Below are 22697 nucleotides of genomic sequence, written 5' to 3'. Positions count from 1 at the left end.
GGGATGGAGAGAGAAAAACATGGGAAAGAAATCGTAGAGAGGGGTGAGGATTTAGGTGTGCTCTTTGGGATGTCCCAGGGAACACCAACAAGCAGATGGATTGTTGCAGCTGGGACAGTGCAGGGGCACAGGCCATGCAGTGGGTTTGCTGTTCATGATGGATTTATTTCAGTGGAGGTGCATCTCTGTTTCCATTGCCTCATTAGCCTTTGTTCATAGCCCAAAACCTAGCAATATCCCAGCTGCTTTTAAGGAAACTGTTTCTGTGACTCTGTCTGTGGCTCCTGGGAGGAATTCCTGAGTGCAAACTCAACCCGACTGGGTAGAGTGCTCCTCAGTCTCCTTTTCCCTGCTGTGGGCACCTGGTTGGCACCTGAAAGCCCTTGTAAAAATTGGGGGGGGGGGGGGGGGTTGGGGTTGGGTTTTTTTCCTCATTCAGAGGTTTCTAATGTTTGTCTCCTTTTCACACTTCCATATCTCACTTCAGCTTTTCCGTAGTGTTCATATCTTGCCCTTTTGCCTGAGTCAGCTGAAAACTATTAGAATTTTCAAGCAAATTCAGAATCAGTTACTGTTACAAATGAAGCTGCTTTCTTACCGACACCTTCATTAGTCTTACTGGTACTTGCAGCTAAAGGGAAGAGACAACACAGGGTCCAAGCCAGTTGTCTTCCATATTTCTAGAGTTTAAAATATATGAGAGATATTAACTGCTCCTTTGTTCTACTTAGATTATTATCTCATTTGACTTTTTTAGCAAGTCCTCCAATGGCTTGCTTAGTTGTGGCTAAAGTTTGCCTTACTGCCTGAGCTCTTGCTGATCAGTCCCTTGCAAAGCAAACATTTGTCCAACATAACAGCCAGCCTCAGTGTGCCTGCTGCAGCATCTCTGAAAGGTCCCTATCTCAGTAATAACCTTAATGTTTTCAAGACAACATTTCATACACCAGGTTTCCCCAGTCCCCAGCTGGAATACACAGTAAGAGCAGCAGGGCTGGTGCAAACACTATGCTGAAAGGGGCAGCAAGTGCAATGGAATGGCTTTTTGAAGAACAAAGTGTTGATAATAGTTCTGCTAGATGCTTGTCATGGCTCCTAGGAGGCAAAGGAGGAAGGAGATGTCTCTTGTGGATTAGGAAAAGTGAGAAGCAAGAAGAAGGACTTTGCAAGTAGCTGAAACACCAGTGGGTAGAGGCACAGGGCAGGTACTGGTTGCATGCTGGTGAGCAATGCTGCTCTGACTCGCAGCCAGGGACCGTTTGCTTAAGTTGCAGTTTGAAGTTGTCTGAGGGAAGGTGTGGGCAAAGCTCTTTGGTTTAAATGCTGGCTCAATATCTGCCTGACCTGGAGCTGAGAAAAGAGCTGGCCGGGGAAGGTGGGCAGCCTTTAACCCCTCCAGTGGGCCACCACTGACAGCCATCACCTGTGCTCTTCAGTGCTATAAAGCAGAGGGAAGGTGGGCTCTGTGGCCCCAAGGCAGGTGTTGCATCCAATGGGCATTCATCTGAACTGTTGTTGCTAGAAATCAAGAGGATAGCACGTGTTTTGCTTTGTCTCTTATTACAACAACTCAGCAGTGTTTCCTGCTCATCCCCTTTGCCCCCGCATCCATTCCCACTCTCCCGGTGCAGCGGGCTTAACTCAGGTTGGCATCTCTCAGGACTTGACATGTGAATATTAATCCCGTGGTTCAGGACTTCCTCAGCCACCAGCCTCTCCACTCATTCACACACAGTTTGCTGGCGGGAGCCACTGCTCATGCACCCTAGCCAGGAAAGGACAGTTGGAGGTGGGATATATGACAGTTTCAGATTATGATTGTTCTTCGAAGTGCGTATTTAACACTGCTAACCCACTTCAAAGGGAAGCAGTACCCTCCAACCACCCTCCTCCTTTGCATCTGACAGCTTTCTTGCACTGTTATTTTCCCTGAAGTTTCATGTCACAGATTTATAGACGTGTTGAGCCTTTTAACCCTCCTAGATTTCCAGGGACTCCCAATCTTCATCAGCTGCCTGAAACATGGCCTGACCTGTTGGTTTGGCTCTCGTACCCCATTTTGATGGATCTGTTCAGCTTGTCCATGATGACTTGGATACAGTGGTTCTTCCTGATATTATTAGCTGGCCAGTATGGGAGCTCTGACCTGACAGCTGTGGACACCATGGCCATGATGGAATAAACAAAGACTTTTCTGTTTTGGAGGCTGCCAAGCTGTCAATCCTCTGACGGTGAAAGGATCACTCGCTGTTTCCTTCCCCTCTTGCTCCTTAAATGAATACAATACTCCATTTTAAACGTGCAAAACTTACTGTCCCCTCCCTACAGTTGAGCACCTGGGAACTTAAAATGGACTGCCCTAGTAAATAAAAAGAAGCAGCTCGATTAGTTTTATGGCAGCAAAAGTGGGTTAATCACTGAAACTGCTTCTTATGCTGTCATGGTTCAGATAAGTGGGTTTAGCACAGCAAGCAGCCAAAGGGCATACATTAGAGGCTTCTGCAGCAGAGGAGGTGAGCATGCGCAGCAAACCGCTCCTTGGAGGCACCAGCCTTGGAGGCACCAGCCTGCTGCCTCTGAAGTTGGTGGCAGACTCCCCACTGACTTCAGTGGAGCTGAGATTGTGCTGTAAATAAATATATCTGCTTCCAAAGGGTACAAGAGACAGATCAAACAAGAGTGAGCTTTTCTTGTATGTAGTAAGATCTTTTTCCTCTATTTCTCCCATGGATTTCTACGGCATTAAAGTTTCATTAAAAAGAAAATTACTTAAAAATTGCATTTACCTAGAGCCTCTGACCATATACAGCCATATTGCCACATAAGAAGCAAGTGTATTCTCAGCTCCTATTGCAAATAAAGCTATCTGTGCTTCAGCTGTGGTGTATATAGTACCTGGGTACAGTGATATCCACTCTGCCTCTACCTATGCTAGCTGTAGATTGAAAGCATCGGAAACTGGTGGCCAGCACCAGCTGGCTGTTTGCACCCTAGAGCCACAGATAATTTAGGATAATTTTGTTAGTCTGGCTGCAGGACTTACACTATGTTAAATGATGTGTAGATTTGTTCACACAGCAGTTGCAGCAGGAAAAAGGAATGATAGCCTGGGAATGTGAAGAAGTCAGGGTGGGAAATGGAGGTCACCTCTCAGACAGCAGGGGAAAAAGCACAAAGGTTTGGGGTAATCATGGAAGTCTGGAACTGGGGGGGGGGGGGGGGGTGGTGGAGTTTCGAATTATAGAACATTATGAGGGCTTTTTTGACTTCCAGTCTATTGTTGGTATTAGGTAAATCTGTCATATAGTTTGGTAAGTTGGTAAACAGTTGGTAACTAAATATTTGGAATTATTGTATTCCATCAGCATATTGCTATAAGCCCTTCAAAAGCAGATTTATGGGGTTTCAAGTAAATGCAAGTAAGTTGTCTATTTCTTGAGTGAGTAATTGTACCAGCTCATCCAGAACAAACTCATGGATGGATGGCTGGCTGGATGGATGGATGGGTATAGAGTTTGATTCTTGTTTTTTCACGTGCAACAGAGACATTCACTCCGGCAAGCAGAGTCACTGTTCATGTGTAATATAAACGCAGCAGAAACTCACCTCATTTTGGTGCTTATTGGTTTCAGTACTGACTTCTGCCATGTCATATTTATCCATTCCTCTGGCAAACTCGCCTGAAAACAATAAAGATGCATGAAATTATTAAGTTATGATCCTCATCTCTTCTCAGTTCACCACCAGATCAGCTCCCAGCAGCCCTTTTCCTATAGCATGTTGCTTCCATGGGACATTTCCAACCAAGCTACTGCTTAACCCTGGTGATCTCACCAAACCTGGACAGGAGGCTGTTACACAGCCACACCATCTTTCCCATTGTCACAGAAAGCAATAAACAAAATCTCTGCTTTTGACTAACTGCAGCAAGCAAGCAGTTTCATGTGCATGTGTGAGAGAATCTATTTGGTGTGGTTTCTCACTTCAGCAAAAGCGTTCACACCAGCTGCAACCCTCAGCTCTGCTCGCGAGCCCTGCACTGCTCTTCCCCTGTCCCCTTCTTTTGCAGTACTGGTGCTGAGCAGGGAGATGCTGCCTGAATCTGCTGTCAGAGCAGCTCTCCAGGCTGGTGGGAGCTGACAGATGGTTGCTCTGAAGTATTTCCAAAAGAGGGGAAAAAACCAAGAATCTCCCCACCCACCGCAAGTCCGTTGTTACTGCTGCGTTGGTAAGGCAATGTGCTTGAAGGAACCAGGGGAAGCAAATGAAGCAAAGAGAAGAATTAGGTTCACATAGATACCGAGGTCTCAAACCAGAGTCCCTAATGCAAAATTTTGTGTAATCTAAGTTTCCTTTCTCTTCCCCAGTTGCTCGGTTGTTGCCCATTTTATGAGGGGAGCAGACACAAGAAATAAGAAGCAGAAAGGCCTTGGGAGTTTTTCTAGGAATCAATGTTTCTCTTTCAGCCATGGTATTTGGATTTCTTATTTCTTCATTTACCATTTGGTTAAAATGAGGCAGCACATCCTAGCAGCTGGCACAGGAAATGGGGAGGCCGCATCTCTGTGCTTTGTGAGGGACAGAATGTTTGTGATGGGGTGGAGAATCAGTTCTGGGGCTTTGAAATCCTCCAGTGCTGCTGCAGTCCTGCCTACTGGTGACCTGCATGTGATGGTCCAGATCTGGGCTACCATTGCAGGTCGGGGTTGCATGCTGGCCCTCGGCAGCTGATCCAGCTGCAGGCAGGTGGGAGTCCAGAGAGCATCTGTCAGAGCCGTTGGTCTCTGCTGTAATAGTATTGCTGCTTTGTGGCGAGCATCCTTACCATGTCCACGCTGCTGCTGCTGCTTTCATTGCCTCCTCCATGCTCTTGCTTTTCAGTGTATTTATTCATTTATCTTCATTTCCAGAGCAAAATTAGAACAAACATATTCCAAAGCTCACAGTAAATCCCTTCCCATCCTCAAAGCTCGCCCAGTTCTGATCTTCCCAGCACTTTCCCTAGCCTCAGGTTAACCCCTGCACTACCAGGATCTCTAGAGCACTGTGAAGAAGGTACTTCAAAGACTACGTATTCCTATTGAGTGCTTTGCCTTCCAGTATCTTTCAAGTAATTTTAAGTGGATATGGAGCTGTTATAGCCCAAAAAAGTGATTGTTAGCTGCGTGACTTTTTTTTTTTTTTTTTTTTAAGGAGCGAATATCAAAACATCACGCTTTTCTAGCCCTGGGATATGCAGAGATGTCACAACTCTTCATGAACAGTATTATGCTACAGACAAAAGCTATTTCAGCTTCTCTTTCTCATTTTTTAATCATATTAAATAGCATTCTCTCTCTCCTCTGGGTACATTCTGGCTAATTCATGTCCCACTGTAAATCAAAAGCATTTGCACTAATCTCAGCAAAGACTTTCTCAGTGGAGAGTAGGATTTTGGCCAGGTAATCAGGGCTTGAACAATAGTATGGTCATGAGGCTTCAAAATTTCTCTCCTCTGTTTTCACAATAACCTCATTATTGGTGATCAGGCAGCAAGAGAACCTGCTTAATAATTAACTAAATCTAAGATCCCTCCCCTGTGTAAAAGCTATGTTGATACCCAAATTAAATAACCAAAAGCCACTCAGATTTTCTACTTTGTTACCCTGATATTTGTGCTGATGAAAACATGGTCCACTTCAACACATATATACTGTGCTCCTCATTGGCAGAGGTTTCATGGTGTCTTCTGATAATCAGCAATATAAAATACCGTTCAATTTTTAGCCACATTTCCTTTAGAAAACAGGCTTATGCAACAGCACCGTCTGCCATCTACATCCTTCTCCTCCCAGTCCCATCACTGTCAGCTGCACCACCCAAATTTAAACTAGTTGATAGGGGGAGGGAAATTGAGACCTGAGATGTATCAAGTGTCCACAGATTTTGTGAAAGGAGTGGGGAAGATAAATGCTATTAAGGACTCAGGTTGCAGTACAGTGTGAGGGAAAGGGTAGGATGGAGATGACCCTTCCTAAACCTGGGAGAGCAAGCAATGGAGCTCTGCCTGTACATGAACCCAAGGGAGCAATATGCCTGTGGTTTCATCGCTCAAGCTTTGACATCTCCGTGCATGGCTTTTTTCACATCTTGTTTAACTTATTAGTAGAGAAGGCATTTATCCTAATGCAGTCTGTAATCTCTATTATTTCCACAGGTTCACCAATGAGACCATTGGCAAGTGAGTCTGTTCCTCTGGGTCTCTGTGCTCCCACTTTCTTCTTCCTTAAGAACAGCAGTAACAACCCCTTCATCCCTTTCCTACCCCACACCTATGAGAAGCATAAACACAGTAAATATTGTGAGCAACTCTCATTTATCACCTCTCTTGCCTCCAACCCCAAATATATTTCTATGCTTACAGTGGAAATGTCCAAACACTCTTTCACAATAAGTCCCCCCTTATAAGGTAAAGTATCTAATGGTGCTTGAAGTAGCATGCACATCACTGCACAGACCACATTGTCCAAGCAGGTACATGCATATGCTATGAGCCTTTTGGGACCTATCCTTTACAGAGCAAGTGCATTTTATATGATGGTTATACCTGTCAGCACTTCACATTTCCTCCTCTGACATTAGTTAGCTGGGGTTGGCAATTCACCATTGCTTTGACATCTGGCAGTACAATCAAAGCAGAATCTCACTTGTTGAGGCTGCAAGGCAAGCAAAACTGTGTTTCCTTACAGCTCTGTCACCTCATCCTGTTTCACAGCAGCAAGTTCACAGCTGGCCCTGTGACAAGGCTCTTTGACTACTAAGGGGATGGTTCCACACCAGGATTGGTCCAGTGTAATAGGTTTGCCTGAGTTCAAGCTCCCACCTATGGGTGCTTCAGCCCTTTCAAGTGTGCTTACTTAATTTTTCAGTGGTTATGCCCTCAAACTTGTTTGAAGTGGATTTGCTGCTGGGGCAACTGTAATTTACCACATCACTTGGATTCAACTATTTTTACCAAACATGTAAGATTACCTCTTTACTATGCTGTAAAATATTAATGAATGTAGTAAAGTCTGGCCTTAAAAAATAATTAGCAAAACAAAAGGGAAATGTGATGTGTTGTTTTGTATTTTTTGAATGGAGGAGTGGCTGATCCAGCTTCCACTAAATTAGGGTTTATTCCTATGTTTCCTATAATAAAGTATATTTATTTCCCGACCAGAATGTGCACACAAGAACTACTTACCAAGCACAGATTTCTCAAGCTGAGAGGGAGAGGAGAGGATCTAACATGGACTAAGTTCAACCCTTCCCCCTGTGCCCATGCCCATTCGTACCTCAGTTGTTAAGTGGCACTAAGTCACAGGATGCAGTTAACTGTCCACCAGCACAGCCACATGTGACCCTGCCACAGGAGCTATCCTGATCAATGCCCACAGACAGAAAAATCTTTCACAGCAATACAAGATCGTCACTGAAGGAATGAGACAAGCTATAGAACAGTTCTGTATGAGACAGGTGATTTGGCGGGTCTGCCATCACTTTTGCTGAAAATGAAACAGCTATTTTGGCAATAACTGCTCTATCACACTGTGTGGAAAAAAACGCAACAAAAACAAAAACCAACCCCCACAGGAAAATAAACAACCAACCAAACAAAACCACCCAACAAACCCAAACCTAGAAATTATATCAGAACAAAGGTAGATAAATTTTAAATATCCTCCATTACCAGACTTTCTTGGACTCTGGCTGATTTTAATTCCTTCCTCTTTCCCACCCATGACATGTCCTATTTCAGTCTATTTGGTGTTGAGCAGCGTGGTACTCCCACTAAGGGGTAGGACTACGCTCCTACATTTGCTGTATAGCTGTTAGTGATGGCTCTGTGTTTTTCCTGCTTTTTATATCTGTTGCTCGTGTTTTGGATTTCTTTTCCACTCTTTGTTCCCAAATGCTGCAAGTACAAACCAGCTATCTGTAATCTTACAGTCACTCCTTCATTTGCAGAGCAGGCACCAACACATCTGAAACCTGCCTGCAGTATCCAAGGAAAAATTAATTCCAGACATATTGTATCAATTTCAACACTTTGTAGGAACTGGCAGAGTTTAAACCTCTTAGGGCTGAATGTCTTGAATCAGCTCTGCCTTTCTCTTGCATAGATACAAAGGCAGAATAATCCTCCTTACTCTGAGGGAGTTTAATTCAAGTGTGCATCTGTCTGAAGAAATGAATGTGTTGCTCCCAGTTGACATACTTTTCCTGATGGAGGGGGAAGATGTGCTTGCTTTTGTAGGCCAGATTTTGATACTTCTAATGAGCATCAGCTAACTTTATGCTAGTCCCACATTCTCCAAGGGAATCACAATGGAGCAAATGTTTAATCTTATTCCCATTCATGTCAGTAAAAAAAAAAATAATCTCATTGGTTTAAATTACAGCATGAGTGATCCTAAAATATGAATCAGAATTGCACAACCCAGCTTTCATCTGGTCAGACTTGAAGGGTCTCCCTTAAACAAGTCCAATACGCATTCACCTGTCCTGGTTTTGGCTTGGGATAGGGTTAATTTTCTTATTAGTAGCTGGTATAGTGCTGTGGTTTTGGATTTAATATGTGAACAACACACCAATGTTTTAATTATTGCTAAATAGCACTTACCCTCATCAAGGACATTCCACTCTCATGCTCTGCCAGTGAGGAGGGGCACAAGAAGCTGAGAAAGAGCAGAGACAGGACACCTGACCCAAACTAGCCAAAGGGATATTCCATACCACACAGCATGTCATGCTCAGTATAGAAACTGGTGGTATTTGGCCAGGAGGCACCAAATGCTGCTGGCAGATTGGCTGGGCATTGTTGAGTGGGTGGTGAGAAAATGTATTGTGTATTGACTTGTATTTCTTGGGGTTTATTCCCCTCTCTCTTTTTGTTATCTCCCTTTTCACTACTTTTTATTATTATTGTTGTTGTTATTGTTATTATTATAACACATTATTTCAAATATCTCTATGGGTTTTACCTTTTTCCAATTCTCTTCCCCATTCCACTGGGGCAGTGGGAGTAAGCAAGTGGCTGCATGGCACTGAGTTGCCAGCTGGGGTTAAACCACAACATCATCCAAGTTCTTTGTGTGAAAAAATACTGGTTTACCAAATGAGGCCCCAAACCCTGACTCATTCCTTCCTTAACCAAACTCCCACTGCAGTATTGTAAATATTACCTAGGGAGTTAGAGATTTGTTCTTTCACACCTATAGCACTATCACCTTTTCTCCCCTTCTGTAGCTGAGCTACAAGCAGTGTAGCATTTTCTACAAGCATTTTCTAATCAAGACTTAGCTAACGCTGTATTAGCCTGTGATTTATGAGATCTTTGTGGTTGCCAGGTCCTGGCATGGGGCATTCTGCACAGAGGCAGCTGTGCAGGGAGGTTTTGCATCCTGATACCTTGCCACGAGCACACCTCGCAGAAGAGATGCTGGGCATCAGCTCCTGTCTGAAGAAGTAGCCTCCTGCCAAAAAGCTGAGGCTCTCGCCTCCTGCCCCAAATCACTCCTGTCCATGATGGGAGATGACCGCAGGACCTGCAGGCAGGAGATAGCTCTCAGTTACGTACCCCAGTGAAAGCTGGCAGCGTTAAGGTTGAGCCTCCCTCTCTTTCTGGATTTTCATGGCCCCTCAAGCTGTGCCCCAGCAGATAGGCAGCTCAAATTGGTGATTCTGTTCCTGTTAGGGTGGTGGGACACTGGAATGGGTTGCCCAGGGAGGTTGTGAGTGCTCCATCCCTGGCAGTGTTCAAGGCCAGGTTGGATGAAGCCTTGAGTGGCATGGTTTAGTGTGAGCTGTCCCTGTCCATGGCAGGGGGGTTGGAACTAGATGATCTGGAGGTCCTTTCCAACCCTAACTATTCTATGATTCTATGAAGCCTCCATGCAGGGATCTGAGCATGCGTCATGGCTCCAGTCCAAGTGTCAGCCAGGCTGGGAGGGATTCCAGACATACACAAGTTCAGGACAAATGGGCAGTCTTTTTTTCAGCCTGGAGAAGGTTGGCTTTGTGAAATGTGTCCACTGAAACCTGGACATATGGTGGCTTTAGCTGTAGAAAACTTCATGTGCATAATCTGCCTTCCACAATTCTGTTGGTGACAGCTGGGAGGTCACTATAATTATCCTGAATTTGGATGCTAAGCAGCAGTAAGCACTTGTCTATTTGGAGGAAGAGAGAAAATTTGTTTGTAAACAGCTTGTAGCTTAATGTCTTCAAAGTGTGCTTGCCCCTTATCGCTTATAAGGACAATGCACTGGGAGATCACGGAGAGGATTAATGAAGTGGATATTCGTCTCCTCATCTACTCAATGTTTTGTTAAAGCTGAGTTAGTAAACCCAATTAGTTGGCAGGATGTCAAGGCAGGATTAATTTGGGACTGGAGATAGGCTGGTTTGGGCTGCAAGTTGGGTTTCATGCATAGGGGATATAGTGTGACCAAGTGGCTAGTCCATGAGGGAGGTTCTCAGTAGTAAGTGGGATGAAATGGGTTATTCTCTATGATACAAGGAAAAACAGAAGGGAGGTCACTTTGTTCTCTCTTTGCACTGTTTGCTTGCTATTTTATGAGAATTGCAGATCCCCTCTCTATTTAGGAATTATTTATCTGTACTCTAACATGGACTCTTGGTAAGACTGAGGAATTTTAATGGAGAGTCACACTTGAGGGGATCATACAGTTCCCCAAATTACTGCATGAGAGCTAAGTCCACTTCAGTTATTTATCAAGTAACTCCCAAAAGATACCAAAGGAAAGCCTAGAAGGATCCAGATTTAAGGCCAAGAAGACAGTGGAGCTGTCCTAGTCCTACCTAACAGAGGCAGACCACATCATCCTGTGTGCACTACTCAGGTTATAGCAATGCAGATTTTTCAGGACCAAGAAGCCTGGTGGATGGTGGCAGCATGGGACATGCAAATTATGCATTTCCAGGTAAGCCTCTCAAAACTTACCTTTTGTGTCAGTCATTCCCTCAGAGGGCAGTAGCACTGGAGGGCAGTAGCGCTGGAGGAGCTAAGGTGACCGACACTACAAGTCAGTAGGCACCTCAGTGTACCATGAGCAGCTCCCAAGGTGCTGGTTTGCAGGACTTACTGTGCAGGACTTACTGTACTTAGGACTTTCTCCAAACACTGATTAGGCTTTACGGGAACACATTCAGTTATACAGAGTACATAAAAAAAAAACGTGGTGTGATGACCTCTGTGACAGGACATGGCACTCTGCTTCAGAATTTGTCCTTAAAATTTCCAGCACCATCAGAGAGGCAGAATTGGGACTTCATGTTGGATTTTACTCCAATTCTACTCATAGTTACTAAAGGTCCTTTAAGGTGGATAATGCTACCTGCTCTCAGTTGTGCAGGCTTACTGTGAAAGCAAAGTACTGTAACAGACCAGGAGGATGGCATAGAGAGTTTTTAAATTTTGACTTGTTAATGACCCATACAACTGATTTCAGTCACTTGTGTAACTACATTTAGATTGAACGTGTTGATGTTTTGCTCTCTTAAGCCTAAAAGACACTTTTTGGATGTGCTAATTATTTCAGTACTTTATCGATTCTTCAATGAACTCCCTGATCATAGAATCATAGAACGGTTTGGGTTGGAAAGGACCTTAGAGATCATACAGTTCCAACCCCCCTGCCATGGGCAGGGACACCTTCTGCTAGACCAGGTTGCTCCAAGCCCCATCCAGCCTGGCGTTGAACACTGCCAGGGATGAGGCAGCCAGAGCCTCTCTGGACAACCTGTTCCAGTGCCTCATCACCCACACAGTGAAGAATTTCTTCCTAATGTCTAATCTAAATCTACCCTCTTTCAGTTTAAACCTGTTAGCCCAGTGTGATAATAATGACTCCCAGAGTACAGTACAAAATCAGAAAAATCCCCTCCAAACCATTTGCCATCAGCTGTCAAGTAAGATGTATTTTCCATAAAATCTGGAGGGGTACAGAATTAGTAAGAATGGATTTTTTAGAGAAATGGCATTCCTACTCAAGGAGGAGAGGGAACTTTCTGGGTGAGCACAAAGCTTTAGAAAGCAGAGGACTGAAACACAGCTCTCTACCATGATGTCTTTCCACAACAGTCCCTGAAGAGAAATATAATTTCTGAAGCACTCAGCCTGCAAATTCAGTGAGCTATGTTGTATGACCTGTGCAGTCAAGAACAGGGTCACTTCTTACTTGATATGTGTGACACCACAGGCTGCTTTTACAGAAATAAGTGACACCCCTGAACCAAAATGGTTCAGTGTTTCTGCTTTTTAGGTCTTGCTACTGTGCAGATATTAAAGGATGTAAGAGGCATGGGATATATTTTTTTTATTGAATGCCGCAGAGAAGTTCATCCCAGTCAAGTTTAAAGCTAAATTCAAATGAAAAGCAATTAATCTGAATAAAGAGAAAGTAAGGGTTGCAAAAGAATACTTTCCAGACAGAGCTGCTGACGCAAATGATTTCTTCATCACCCTTGGAATCAGGTGGTCACTTGGGAAAAGATAAGTGGAAATGTCCCACAGCTCTTTACGGGGTGGGACTTTCTCCAAAGTTTTCCATGCTTTGGTGGGTGAAAAATGGCTAGGGACCAAGTTCTGTCAGCTGTCCTTTTTCCTCCTTGGCCACAGGGAACGCTCTGGTACTAAGCTGAAGCCTTTCTCCTAAGAATAATTATAAGGTAGAAATCCCTATGGACTGCTACAAATTCCTTAACTTCAACTAATCAGATCCTTCATTGTGCAAGTGCATAAGACACTCTCACTGAGGGTGACAAAATGAAACCATCCCTGGAGAACTGACAGAGAAAAGCTCGTGCTGGTTTTGGCCAGACTGTGCTCCACCCCGCTCTCTCATAACACGCACTAGTCAATGGTCATGCCACAAGCACATAAATTTCTCTTAAACACTAACTGGAAAATGCAGGGAAATGGTCCTGTTGCCTGGACCATAAAGCACCAGGAAATCTGGCAATGGTGCTTCTTCTAGCTGTGCCACCTGAAAACCTCCAAAAGGTGGAGGGTTCGAACTACCTCTCGCAACTGCTGCCTGTTTTCAGAGGGCTGGTACCCAGGGCTGGCTGGTAGCTGATGGAAGCGGGCATGTGTGGTACAGAGCCCAGCAGCCAGTGGTGCAGGGAAGAGGTCACTTACATGTGGAACTGGTGAAATGCCAGTGGGTAGGTTGGAAAAGCAAGATGGAATGTAGGGTGACAGAACTGGGAGTCCTTTTCACTCATCATAAAGCATTTCCTCCTGAACAGAAGTTCTTTACTGAGCAAAGGAATTCAGGATGAATTTTGAAACCATTCTTGTCCATAACAATGCAACAATAACCAGGTATTTGTATTTCTTCTAATGCTCCTTGCCATTACTTGGCACACCTACTGTTCGGAGCCTTGTGTCTAACACTGGCTGAACAGTGTTCAGGGTAATAAACACATCCAGCTCTTGCATGAAGTCCCTAGCTACTTTAAAGTAGTAATAATACATGACCAGCATGAGGAAGAACTGAGGTCAATCTGTTTTTCAAAAGGTACCAAGTCTCTTTACCTGGACAAGCCTGAGCAGGTCACCCTTCTGCCTAGAGAAGGAGAGTAAAACCCAGTTTAAGTAACTGAAGAGCACATGTAGTCCTAGTGACCTCCTGGGAAAGATTTGGGATTGAAATTGGTTTATGTGTTGTTTATCCAGAAGTGATTATGTTAACAGAAATGTTCTTTTCTCTGCTGCTTTTCAGAAGATTTCTTTTAATTACCTCAGTTTAAGATAGTATTTAATAGCATCCAATAGCTGAACAATCTCGATCAGCACCTCTGATTACAAGAGGCCAGACAGGGTGGGAAACTTGAAGTTTTGCCTTATTTGCTTTAGAGTTTTATTCTTTTTATGCTTGATCCAAAACCCACTGGAGTCCAAACAGAAGTTTCCATTTCTCTTATGTTTTAGTTCAATACCTTTGCCAATATCCGTTTAGTCACAACCTGACTGCTAGCATATGTAATCAAAACAGCCTTGCAACTAGATGCTAAACAGTATTTGTGGACAGCAGAAGCTCAGCACAGACCTTCAAACTGGAAAAAGAGGTTCTCTAGGTCACTCCTGAGGTATTTTGGCAGGGTAAAGTTGGTGGCATGAGTGCTCAGCTGGCATTGTAGGTCTGGCACAATTTGCCCAGTCAGATTGATTCTAAAATTACCTGAAAGCAGCAACCCTTCGCCTAATAAACCTGTTCTGATATTCCTTGCCTGGACCTACAATAACTTGGGAATACAAGTTGTTAGAGCTAAGGCATGTAGTGTCTGAAAAACTTTTTTCTTACAGTCATTTAAACAGATGAACTCTTACAGACAAAGCTGGTTGCTCTGGGGTTCCCTCCCCCCCTCTTTTCCTGTGTATTAACTTACTCCCCGTAATCCCACTAGAAGAGAAATCAAGCATCTCCTCATTAAAATTCAGAGCTATTAATTTTGGCATCGTCTGTGCAATAAGCAGCTTTATTTCAGAATGCACATTGGCTGCCTTTTGCACTATAGACAGCTTTACTGAAGAAATATAGTGGTCGATAGTAGAAGCCAAGAAAAGCTGAAAGGACCAGGCTGAACCTTTAAGCCACTGGAGTTTTTTGAGTAGAAGATAGGTCAGGACTACGCTGTTCTTGAGGTTGTTATTAACAGAACAGGATTTTTAGGTTCAGAGTTTTTATTAGATTCTTTCCCCTACAGTAACAATAGTAAATGCACAATTGAGGTCTTGATTTTTGTGTGAAATGACTAAGTAGCCACTGATCATATCCTTAGAAATGGTCCTTTATGATCATCAAATATGCAGGTTAGAAAACAGAAGTCAGGTGTCCTGGATCATAATCACTTAATTAATCTGGGAGAGATTTAAGGGAGAGAACTTGGTGGTAAATCAAATGTGTGTTTTGGAAGAAAGCAAAACCACAGAGAAATAGTATGTTTAGGGTTTTTCCTATTTTGCTAGTCTTTGTGCAAACAAAGCTTTTCTCACTGCTCCTGACTTACTATGTTATTGTGGATAGGCTTGGAACACAAACAGGTTTGTTGATTTATTTCTCTTTTTTTTCCCTGGGCTACAGTTTCTGCCTGCATGTGTGTTCCTGTAAAAAAAAAAATATTCATTCTAGTTGCTCCTCTGCATGAAGCAAAAATAAGTAACAGAAAGTTTTGCTAGTCTACTTAGTAACAGTCTTCCTATCCTGTAACTTTTCAGTTGATTAAATATTGATATATGTGCGCAGCAGATCAGAATATCAAAGTGATCTGTAAACTAAAATCAGCTCTTGCTGGTTACAGTGTTCTTCTGTAAGTTCTCCAAAACTTAAACCATTTTGTTAACTTTGTATGAGGAAATTATGTGAAAGAAATAGATACATTTGTTAAAACTTTCTTCTGGTTTTGAGCTGAGGATACCATGACTCATTCTCACCTGGTTCTTAGATGTCGTTGCCCATCTGTGAAGTTTCTTTCTGAAAACCACTTGATATGGCTGCTCCCAACTTTGTCTTTAGCAATGAATTGCCTATGACAAGCTAACCAATAAGCAGTTATTATAAGTTTTCCTTTGTCTTTACTGATAACATGGGTGGCTCCTCCAAATGCAGATTCCAGCTATTTTGATTGACTCTCCAGTTTGTTGGCTCCCATGTGATTCTCCAGATGTAACATGTAAAATCAGTCACTGTTATCAACTCTGGATTAGCAGGGAGATTACTTCTGATGAATGCAAACCATTCTTGGCATTTAACAATTTCTGTTTCTAAACTTGGATTATCAGTTTAACAGTCTTCTGAGATGTTATTCTTGTGTCTTCCCTTGTGATTTGTGATAAACAAATGCAAACTGCTGTGATAATAGGCTTTTGCAGGCACAGCCTAAATAATCACAAGGTTCCCTGCCTTGCACAGTCTTTGTCATGGTATTTCACACTTGTCCATCTACACGTACAATGTTATCCTTACCATAGTCCACAGACCTTCTCAGCCCCCTGTTTTGATTTATTACTTGGAGACTACATTTAGTTAGGGAAAACAACAGTTTCTATTTTGGGCTCAATTAATATCTTGTGAGAAGACTTGAAGAGTGAAGAGGATGTAACACTTTCTTGAGGAAACTATGCTACAAAAAATAGCCTCTCTGAAACAAAACTGTTTTCTCTAAACCAATACACATTCGCCTTAGCAGGATGCTGGTTGGCTTAAGCTTGTCTTGTGGATTTCATAGAAGCCTCTACTCATGTCAAGTTATTCAGGGGATATGGAAGAATCCAGAAGTGTCATTTTATATATAATGATCATGCTTTATCATTTCCAGTCATACTGAACCTACAGTATTTCACCCTTCAGTATTCAGACCTGGAATATGATTGCAGTTTTAGGCAGTGTTTAGAGGAAGACTTAGAAGTTTGTTCTGGAGTGACTGTAGTAGGCAACTTAATCTTTGGCTGATGTATCAGCTATACAGGTCTTCAATGCTTATTCTCAAAGGTACCCACAGTATCTTTCTTTAGAGTTTACCTTTGCAGATGGAATGCTTATGCTTCAAGTCAGCTACAGGAAATCATATATAGTTTGAACTTCATTGGACATTACCAGCAACATAGAATTGGAGTGGCAGTAGGTGTATAAATGAACCTGATATTGTGGTAGCCAGATTTCATTTTAACAAGTATCCTGAAAAACCTATTGACCTGGAAAGCTAGTTATTATATAAAGAGATATTACTAACCCATGTGAAGAAACATGTCTGTTCCTCATGAAACTTACTGCTTAAGCAGGAATAAGTGTCTTTGGATGGTACTGACTTTTTTTAGACTTCTAGCTGAAGAGGGGATCTCTTCAAAACTAGTTAATTTGCAAGGATACAGCCCACACAAGTTGATTCAGTCACATGTAAACCCGCAAGATGTCCACTCTGAGATCAGTACAGTCTGAAGAACAGCTCAGTGTTTCTTAAAGTACTCAAAGATCTTTAAGTGACTGCTGCAATAGAAACAGCCTGCTCAGTGACCAAACATCATCTGCTTTTCCCCAGGAAGAGAGTAGAGGATTAGATCCCTCCCCTCCTACACACGAACACATACTACAGTGTCAAAGCAGACATATTTCACCTGGTTCAGCAGAGCAATTGATTTATAGAAAATAGCTGTTATTTACTGTGGCTGCTTTCTGCTTCACACACTCTTTGTAAGACTTGATCAGCTCCCACACAGAAGCTGTTATTTTTCCCCAGTTAAACATGCTGCCCAAGAAAAAATGCTGTGGGTTACAGCTATACGTGATCCCATCTTCTCATGATGACTTTTTCTTAAGTATTTTAACTATTATTTTCTGTCACAAAAAGTTAGATGCCACCTTGAGTGTGTGTGTGTGGGGGGGAATGTAGCTAGGTAGGTTTTATTTTTAAAATAGAAGCCCCCCAGGTTGGGACTGGGAGGCTCCAGCTCTCCAGCAAAGCACCAGGCAAACTGGCCCTCAGTAGGAAAACATAAAGAAAATGCTGGATTTCCAGTGGTGACAGAAAATTATTTCTGCATTAACAGAATGTATCTTTCACTACTATCAGCATGAGCCTTCCTGGTCAGTACATACGTGGATCTGAGCTTTGGTTATAACACTGAATAAGGCAAGTTTAAACTTATTTGACTTCTATTAATTCAGTAAATTCCAAATAGACCTTACTTTAACATTCAACTTGCATTTCCTCTTCATTTAGTCCAGTTATTTCTGTTGGTAACTCTTCTCTAGAACTGAGATGCCTTTTCAGGTGACTTAAGGCAGGGTGGGATCTGCGGTCTGTGCTTGTGCCAGGAGTATGCACTCTTTTCATAGGCTTCAAATGCATGAAATAGAGAATCTTCACTGAAAATATTACAGCATCCTTGATTTTACTTCCTTTGCCTAGCCTCTCCTAGCATAATCTGATCTTTAGAGTTTAAATTAGTAGAGGCAGGAGACATATCCTTGCATATCCTCACAGAGCATGTACAACTAAGGGGCCCCCGACTTGTCCATATGCTTTACTGATGTTATGAAGGCATCGATCATGCATTTCAGTTTCTAAATAACTCCGTAGGTGCCAACAAATTCTAAGTTAAGTAACCATGGTAGCCTTAACAATAACCAAGATGTAGCCTTAACAGGTAACAGTGCCCACCTTCTTCGAGTTTTTGCTGTGATCTATCAAGATTAAGAAATCAGCCTGAGTGCATGAAAAGTTCAGCAAATCAAAAAGATACCTGCCTGATTTTTAGATACTGTCTTTGCAGCTTGACAACCTGCAAAGCTGACATGTACTAGGTCTGATGTACAGAGCCATGCTCCGTTTAGGACAAGTGAAAGGAATTAATTGTACTTCATCTCCAGTATTTAATCATACCCACCATTCTGCTTTTCTTAGGCAAAGCGCATATTTCCAGTTCTTCGGGCACTGCATCTGCATAAACACTCTCAGTGTTTATGACAGAACACTGCCTGATTCATACATAGTTATTCCTAGGACCTTCATGTCGTCTTGTTCCAGGTATGTCTTGTTCCATGTATCATTCTAGCTATGCATAAAATGGAATATTTAATAATCTTCTTCATGATATTTCCATCAAAGAGAAATCCTCTGGATACAGTTGTGCCCTGTGTTCCCATCTTGCCAGCAAGGGCCAGGACCAAGTCTAAGTCTGGACCATGGTTATAAACATTCTGAAGTTTGGATTCTGTTTTGTGTTGTGGAACAAAAGACCTGGTCCACAGAGTCTGTGCTCCCTGATACTTTCCCACCAGAACAGCCTAAGTTTGGTTGGTACCTTCCACAGCCACTAATGATATGGGGAGATACATCCTTATCTGCAGTGAGTCTTGGAAGGTCATAGTGCTTGCAAAATACTGCCATCATGGACCAGTGCTCAGCTAGCTGGACTGACTCAGTGAAACAGCCCAAATTTCTGCTTGCTGACAATTATCCTTACCTTTCCAGTAAGGGTATCAGGAGCTTAGTATGACTAAATTACTAACCAAGCTTTGGCAGTATGATTAAATCTGTTAAATATTATAGCCTTGCCTCTAATAATTGCCATTCTTTTCCCAAGACTTACTGCTTCCAATTCTGAAGGGAAATATTGCTAATTAGCTCTATTAGGAAGACATGACATCTTATTTCACTACAGCTACCTTCCTTTAACTACAGCTAGCTAATTGCAGGACCAGAGCTATTGAAAATAAAGACTATATTGGTTGTAGACAATTGACAGCTCTCCAGGTTACAGGTTTGTTTTTCTATGCACTTGCAAGAAATCCCAGGCTAGACAATGAACTTACGTATGTGAGCTTTGCTCTGGTTTCACCAAATGGCATCACAATGATGTCTGTAATACAGCTAGACCCTAACACAGTTTAAAATGCAATATGGTATAGGGTCTGTCTGTACGATGCAGATAGACCTGAAGCTATTTTAAATAGCAGTAGACTACTTGCAAAATCATAGAGTTCAGCATGAACTGATTTGCCCAGAATCTGTTAGTAGTTTTGCTTCTCAGCTCTCTGCTGCTGATATCCAGATTTTCCACCAGCATCCACGTTAACCTGGATACATGACTGTTAGCCCCAGCAGAGATTGCAAAGTACATTCAGATCAGCAATGTGTTAATGAATATACTTGATAAGTCCTGTTTGAGATGATTTTTCTCTTCTACTCCACAGGACACTCAAGCTTTAACTTCTAGTACATCCAGCTAGAACTGAAGGAGCTTGTACAATTAGTGCTGAGATCTAAAAATGCAATAGTGAAGTGATAAAACCACGATCACCTGCACATTTTCCCTTTCCCATATCTGCCATCATAAAGAGCCTGCCTGAATCATGAGCAGATCTGCATCAGCATAGGAATATTTCATAATGTAATGCCAAGGGTATTTGAGTGGAAACAGAAGTCAGTTTCACAGAGTCATGTAGCCAGCCAAATGCCTCACAGCCTCTTTGTTGCCTTCTAAAAGACCAGCTTTTGATCCCTGACCAATTCTAAACTGTGGAACATTGGGAAGAAAATATCTCCCCAGCTCCTCTAAAGACTCTTTGGTTTACTTTGATTGCTTTGATCTATATACCTGGCAATCCCAACAACACAATTGGCATCTTTTCACTCCTTGAATACTGGGATTTGATGATTTTGAGACTAGAAATAGAATTCCCTTTTCTGTTCCTACAGATGTGCTCCTGAACACTCATCCTTTACCATATTTGTCTATGTATCACCCTTCTTGAGGGGGGGCGGCACAAAGTATTGTATTTATCTTTAAGAACATATACTTACCCCAGGAATAAGATGAATAGTTGGGAATAGATAATTTATATTTTTTTGCCTACAGAAAAAGCTTAACAAGGAGACAGGAAACTTTTTATCCTGCTACTTTTTACACATGGCTTTGGTAATCAGCATTAAGACTAGCAGAGCTTTGCCATTCCAGCCAAACCTTAACACAAGGGGAAATGTGGTTCTAACCTGTGCTACCCGAGCCCATAGCAAAATCCTAGAGTACAGGCAAAAATTGCAGTTGCATCCCACATCGGCTGCATGACATGAATGCTCCATGTGGGGTGGAACTGTGGGATGAGCAATGGGAACAGGACATGCAGAGAAATACTGGCAATATTGGCCAATGTCTTCCCTTCTCAACAACTGAAACTGGTGAGATCTCAATAGCTGCACCTTTGTGCTTTTGCTTAATACTGTACACTCCAATCCCATTGTCACTTCGCTATTATCTGCAATATGTAAATGTGCAACTTGCTCAAAGTAACAGGCTGGAAAGCCATTTTGCCACCAGCTTTTCTTTCCCTTCAAGGCACTAAGTTTATCATTTAAGTATGAACAGGCTTGACCTCTCTACACCTGTGAAGAACCTTAATGGTCACTTAATCATCAGTTTTCAGTGCACTGTCTGTAGCATTCTGCTGTGTTTGAAGTACTTCCAGCACATTGTGAGTCACCTCAATACAGGTACTTTCTAAGCATATGTTTTGCTTAAGAGCCTTGCACTGCTCCTCCATGTGCTTGCCACTCATTACTGAAGCACTATGCTCAGCAACACTGAAGAGTGGCCCAGGCAGCTGAACTAGAAACCAGGCTGACATGTCATGGCCCTCCTTCTCAACAAGACTTTCCCCAGATCTACCAAAATATCTCACTTCAGGATTTTTCTTTTTTTTTCACACTCTAATATTTCTTCTGTTATTCACCAAATTTCTTTGCTGTCTTCATGTCTTTAATTTGACAAACACTCTTGTAGAAACCCCTAATATCTACAGTATCCAGTCCCTTATTTTTCGTGATTGCTTCCGTAGATAATCAACAGATGATTCTTGTCCTGAAGACTTTATAATCTCTCTCTTCCTGCTATCAATGTTACTCTACGGTCATAGACTCACGTTGTGCATTTCCCTAGTCCCACAATCCTGCAGTGTCTTTTCCACCTGACACCTGCAAAAACTGTACATGAAGAAATGTTTGGGACATGCAACACTGCATAAACTTGGGCCAGAATTGCAAGGCTTTTCATGCTACCCTCCATTAAAGCTTATGTCTGGAGGCTGGATTACCCCTGAACTTGCATAAAAGGGCAGATAAATGGACTCCACAGATGAAGAAGGGGTTGGGAGAAGAAATGCATGCATCTCAGATTGGTGGATACTCACTGACTGACCACATTTACTTTGCAGATCACATAAGCAAAATACACTGTGAGACAACACAAATCATTGAGAAGTCGATGACTTTCGGTTCTGCGCTTAAAAATCAACCTTTTTGCTAAATTAGCTAAAAGAATGTATGTATAAAATGGTAAGTTTGAGAGGCAGGTGATGGTAGGCATCTATAGGTCTGGTAAAACATCAGACCAAGCTGTCATATATTTTTGAACTGGTAACTTAGAGCATGTCCTACAGCACCATCTAGCAGGCTAATTTGAAAGTGGTCTGTATCCCTTGATCCCCGACTGTACCGGTGTGCTTATGCAACAGAAATAGAGTTCAACTCAGTTTTCTTTCGCCTTCCTTATAACAGCTACCTTTTGAAACCAGAATCATGCCAACATGTCTGTTAGTAAAGTTGTGGTTTCTACTCTTCACAATCACGTTTATTATAAGCTCTTAAGAGAAACCACAGTGCAAATGCAATGCTGTTTTGGCCTCTTGTGTTTTTGTGTAAGGAGCCATTGGTTTTTAGACATCTCTAGCTGCTACTGAAAGCAGAAGCACCTTTCAGAAAGTCAGGCTGCACAAACCCATCCCACAGTCCCTCCCTATTCACCAGGTAAGCCTCAGTGACTCTCAGAATGTACCATCACACTTTGTGGTTTGGTTTTAAGGAGTCTGGTCTCCAGTTGTCCATTGTCCCCTGCATGCACTTTTTCCTTGTACATCTGCATGAAGTACAAATATCAATGCCAACTTACAAATGGTAAGTTTTGGCAGATGATAAAGCTACCTGCTGAGCCTGCAGACCCATGGCTATAACAGCTCTCAGCTGTTATGAAGTGGAGATGAAGGTCTCCTCTCCTTATACAGCTCTGGCACTTTTCAGACTTTCCAATGATCCCATTCAGCTTACTGATCTGATAGTAATGGAAAAAGAGATAATTTTATATGTTTTCTGCT

Source organism: Lathamus discolor, chromosome 3 (genome assembly GCF_037157495.1).
Source record: "Lathamus discolor isolate bLatDis1 chromosome 3, bLatDis1.hap1, whole genome shotgun sequence".
Taxonomy (NCBI): Eukaryota; Metazoa; Chordata; class Aves; order Psittaciformes; family Psittacidae; genus Lathamus; species Lathamus discolor.
The sequence above is the reverse complement of the archived record's forward strand: the minus strand, read 5'-3'. Positions refer to the sequence as shown.